Consider the following 6,000-nt stretch of genomic DNA (forward strand, 5'->3'; position numbering starts at 1 on the left):
GCCTTGGGAGAAAGCCTTGGCCCATATTCAGCCACGTCACCCCTTTTGCAGCAGCACCCTACCGACTTCTAAACCCCGTAACTTTCGCATATGAGCTCCGTTTTCAACGTTCTTTATAGCCACGTGTAGGTAAAAACAAGATATACAACTTTCGTTTAGACTTTGTAGGCTAATTCTCGACTGATGTTAAATTTAATAGTAGGAGGAGTTTAGACTGTTAAATGACCGCAAAGAATTCATAACTCCTTCATATGGACTCCATTTTTGTCTATCTTTTTACTGCTGAGTCCCTATTAATGAGATCTTCAACTCTCATTTAGGTCACGTAAGCCAAAAACCACTCAAACTAAAATTCGAGTTTCGGGCCATGCACAGCTAGGCCAAATCTTAGAAAATTATAACTTCCTCATACGAAGGCAGATTTGGGCGTTCTTTTTATGTATGTTCTCGGTTTAAAGTATACTACAAATTTTTTTTAGATCACTAAGGATAAAAAGTACTTTATCAAAAATTCACTATTTACGTCTCCCGGTGTCGTGCCGGTTTTGCCGTAAAACTTCGACAGGCCATAAGTTTTTCGTTATAACTCGTATTTTGGCGTTCTTTATATGTACAGAACCCTTGAGACGTATTCTACAACTTGGTTAAGATTATTTATTCTAAATGATCTTTCATAAAAAAAACTCATTTTTGACGCTCATTGACTCTAAATTGACTAGACTGGATCTGCGGGCGTTACATTATCCTTAAATATTTTTCCGAGATCCAAGTTGCTTCTCCCTTGGAACTTGACCGATCCAATCAGCACGACCAACTCATTTCTTTTCATCTCAAGCACACGATCGAAGAAGTTGAACAGAAATACAATGATAGTCTCGACCATCATATTTCTACCACCACCATCATGCTCAAGATTCATGACAATATGATTACTTCTACCAATAAACTCATCAAGTAGACTCATATTCATCATGAGAAACGGATTCAACAACTTGAAAAGGAGATTGATCAAAAAGATACCGTGAACGTGTTCGTGCAACAGGTAGTCATCAAGCTCATTCGTTCAACTTGCAATGTTGTGGATGTTCCGAACAACAAGTTTAACGAGATGCTTGTTATTATGGATGAAACATTTCCCATCTTAATGGTTAAGCTCATACAGCTGAGGCATACAATGCTCTCACCAAACAACTCAACACAAGTTTTCAACGAGTCTTTGAATGCTTGGAGAATTCAAGATTGGATCCGTACTTTCATTGGAGGAAGGGCTATCACATGCAAGAGGAGGAGAATGAGAAATAAAAATTCAATGGAAACCATCTCGGATTTTGTGTTCCGAGATGAATCAACTAATGAAGAAATTCTCGAGGTCGAAACTCTTGAACCTCTTGATATAGATAATGAAGAAGATGAAGACTTAGTTAAAAATGTGATCTTAGAACTTCAAGCCGTTAGGGAACAACATGTGCATGTCCTTTCGGAAGCAGAGAAGATGAAATGGTCCTCGGTTTCTTAGCTATCATCTTTAGCAGAAGTGTTCAAACAAAGTTGAGACATGGAGAAATCAAGCCCAAGCCGACAATTAATGGATTCCGAGCCACTTAGTCTATGCTTCCACCAATTCCTGCTCCGTGGATCGCTCAAATTAATCAATTTTCTCCCACCTGGAAGCCTGATGATATACATGAAGAGCATCTGATTCCTCCTCCATCTAAAATATTCATCATTGAACCCGGTCATCAAATCATTTCCTCCATTTCAGGAAAAAGTGACAAACCCCAAGATAAAGGCAAACATATTGCAATAGATTCAGACAACCCAATGAAGACATTTAGGAAATCTGAGGGTTGGTCTCAGGAATAGATTGATTGAGCTTTAGAAGAAATCATTCAGATTCAAGAGCTTAAAGACAACCCGAATCCAATGCTGGGGATTTCTCCTCTTTTCCGAGAAGGAGTTATTCATGATATAAACTTTGTGTCCTTCATATCTATGATCTTCTTACACAAGATGCTGACAAATTGGACTTACCAATCTCTCCACATGGTTATTTCTATATCAAGTACGCTCCTCTACATTCGACTAATGACCTCAAACCATCATCAAAACTAATCGTGAGAGATGGAAAACCTTTTACTCCGTCAATGCACGACCCTAAAAGGGATTGTGGTCTCAGAAAAGAATTAGCAAGATCATCGGATATGATAACAAGGTTCATAGCAAGTCCGATCTCAATTGCATGATGTACAGATACTACACTTCTCAGAACAAATAATCCACCATCACAATCACAAATGCAGACTTTCCTTCAATCAACCCAAACGACATTCTCACCTTATTTTCTCACTTTCGAGATCGCCAAACAAGTGAATCAAGCATTGGAGACTACAATGCTAAAATAAGCTCCCTGAAAGACTATATTGCTGAATTCAACATATCCGAAATTGAATTTGCTCAGCTTTTCAGAACGGAGAACATTTTGGAGAAAATCACTACCAAACTTCCTGAAGCACAAATCTTAGCAGAAGGCCCCAATGAAGAATCGGAAATCGGTTATGTCTATCTCAAAAAGAAGACTGGCCGAAAAGAATTCTTCAGAGTTCTTGAAAAACACCTTGTTCCAACAAAGATCCTTCAGAAGTTCATTACCAATGTTGCCAAAAGTGATTCATCTGAGCATGTCAAGAAAAAATTCATTGAGCATATCAGATGGTACATCGAACTCCGAAGCTGGATCAAAAGTGCTTATCTCTTTGTATTTGATGAAGCCAATTGAAAATTTGATTGATTGATAAGGTCACTTAGGTAGAGATTTTTGATACATGAAAATTGAACCTTCAGCAATCCGAAGTCAAGCCAATCCGAAATGAAGTGCATTCTGAAGTATGACGAGTTCCAAAATAAAGCTACTTCCAAAATAAAGACCTATCTGAGAAACACATTGTATTCAGTGTTATTTTGAGTCTATATTTGCATTTAATGTTTCTTGTCATTTAGTCTTTGTTTTATTATAAATTTCATGGGACAAGATCGAGAAAATCCTATGTGTCAGCTTTTTGACTTTTCAGTTTTACATAGTCCATGCAGTCTTTCTATTTTGTCTTTTTATCACTCCTTGTCTATTTAAAGAGATGTAATTTTCATGCAAAGTAACAATTAGAGCAACATTCTCTTTCACATCAATACCAAGTATCTTTCAAGTCAAGTCATTCTCTCTATCATTCTTTGCATTCTCATTTTTCTTTAAATCTCATACATTGTTCATACTCATTTTCTCATATTGGATACTCATTTTCTCAGTGTTCATACTTTGTTGAACTTCTTACTTCAAGACAATAATAGTTTACTAGATTTGACTGGACTCTTAATATTAGCAACATACAGTGATCTTAAGTTAATTCAAGGTTTGAGTTTTCAAACCTTGTCCACACACATATTTTTTTGTTCCCCGTATGCCATTATTTTTTAGAATTTTTTTTTCATTTTAGCCATTGGCCAATCACGAATAGGTGTTTTAAAACATAATAGTTTAAAAGGAAAAAGGAAAAACGAAGGCAAGAGTCGAAACTGTGACTTCTTTTTGAGGGTGGGGTGTGTTAGTTAGTAAGCCAATGCCTCTCTTTTGTGTATTATCAATGTTTGTTGTATTTAATATACACATGTATTTTAAAATGAATAAAAAATACCTAGTGTAAGTCTCGAGTTCGAGACATCTAATAAATGATGTGATATGTTAATCTTTGAGCCAATGAAAATTGTCATTTCTTTGGTTTCTCAATAAATATGTCATTAGAAATATTTGGTTTCTTAACAAATATATCATTAGAAATAACCAATTGTTTCTTAGATATGTTACGAATGAATCAACAATTTTGATTTGCTTAAAGATTAGCATGTTATAATGTTTATTAGATGTCACAGACTCAAGACTTATGCTAGTTCATTTTCTTTTATTTAAATACATGTGTACATTAAATACAACAAACACTGATAATACAAAAAATATAGCCATTAACTTACTAGTTAACACGCCCTACCTTTTGAGGAGAAGTCGTAGTTTTGACTCTTTAGAAGTATTTGGTTTCTCAACAAATATATTATTAGGTGATGAGATTAAATAATCTTTTAATCTTAGAAGATCGATAAGATCTTGAACAAGTTATGAAAACAATGACGATATAAACACAGTAAAATTATGGAACAAGAATGAATCAAACGTGTTGAATGATTAAAACAAAATCCTCAGAAGAGCTCGATTAAGAACATCAACTATAGAGGATTGGAAGGTTACAAGTATGATTAAAGAAACCTTTAGTCGTCTGGAAAAATTGTATTCTCAGATCTCTAAAACCTTAACCTAATATGCATGCAAGCATAAGCTTATATACAAAGCATAAAAGACACACGGTTGGACAGGCCCAAACCGTAATACAAAGAATTATAAACAAACGAGCCCAAAAGACGCAATCTTCTAAGCCCAACAATCTCCCCCTTTGCGTCAATTTGGAGCGAGATGTTCACTCTGTCTTCAAAGTAGATGGCTTCTTTACCATTTGAAAAATTTTCGGTATCAAAGCCAGAATATGATGCCTGAAGGTAATATACCAACGAAGCATATCTGTAAAGTTCTTCTTATCTGCTGTTGTGTTCTGTTTGCATCGGTGAATGATATTGATGATGTGCTCCAGACACTCTGTAGAGAACAAATGCTTGTCTACCAACGCAAACAGAAATTTGTGCTTATCCCCCCTTGTGAACATAACTGTCAGATTGGAAGAATCAATCTGCCCCAACTTCATTTTATGGACATCTCCGGTTTTAGAAGTGGGCTTGACAGTCGGTTTCTTATTCATCACCTTTGCTATTTCCTGATCCATAGTGGCTAGCTCATGGACATAGGAAGCCAACATTCTTTTAAGATGAGAAAGAATTGGTTCATATTCTCTCTGGTTGGAGAGAAGAATGTTGTATAGCAAGATCCAATCGTGGGGGTTCAGACTGGGAAGATCTGCCAGAGAAATAAGATGTTCGGTGTTGGCAGTTCCTCTGTTGATTTTGAAATTGACGTTTACAAATTTCCCAGCCTGGGTTGGTTTCAGTACCTTGACTCTAATAATTTTCTGGGCACTCCAAGTCAAGTACTGAGGTTGACCTAATTTCAGATAGAAATCGATAAGCTCCCTGTCAACCTTCGGGTTCGGATGAGGGACGTTTGCAGTGACATCAAAGCAGTGAAAAGTGAAGGCTTTACGCGTAATGGGCATGTCGAACTGCGAGTCTTTGGAGTTTTCACACTCAAAAGATGCAATCGGTTCCAACCAATAAATAGAAGGAAACTCAATTGCTTGAGTGATGAGTGTGTCTCTGTCCCAATCTGGGAACAGAGTCTTTTTAGCTTGAATTGCCTCCTCATCCTCCCGGATTTTCCTTTCTCTGGCTTCTGCCTCAGGAGCTATCTTCAATGTTTCATCAAGCTCTCTGTCCCGTTTCTTGCGTTGAAGAGCTTCAGTAATGGTTTCATCTGATTCTGATTCGCTCTCAACTTGGACATGTTTACCAGAACCCGAAGCTACATTACCCTTCGGTTCTTGTTTGGACATACCTTCCTCTCCCCCTTGTCTCGGAAGAACAGGCTTCTCCGAGACACCCTTCATTTCACTTAGGATAGTGATTGCCGGAAGGAGTTTCGCCTGGAGATGCTGACGAATAGTGAGGGTTAGGAAGGGATCATGGGAGTCAAGAACACCGGTTAACAGATTTTTAACGTCACCAGCGCAACTCTGAAGAACTGCCCGTTGAGTTTGAAGCAAAGTGATTTCTTGTTGTGCCTGGGCCAGTTGAACTTTCTGTAAGTCAATAGTTGCCTGGTGCTTGATAACTTCTTCCTTCAGGGTGCTCTCGGCTGCCAAAGAGGCAAAACGTGAATCCAAAGATTTGAGAATTGAAGTGGATTCAGTTTTGAGGTCAGCACGCAGAGCCTCAAATTTCCTGGTTTCTCCC

This window comes from Lactuca saligna, chromosome 6, assembly GCF_052625555.1.
Source record: "Lactuca saligna cultivar CGN05327 chromosome 6, ASM5262555v1, whole genome shotgun sequence".
NCBI lineage: Eukaryota > Viridiplantae > Streptophyta > Magnoliopsida > Asterales > Asteraceae > Lactuca > Lactuca saligna.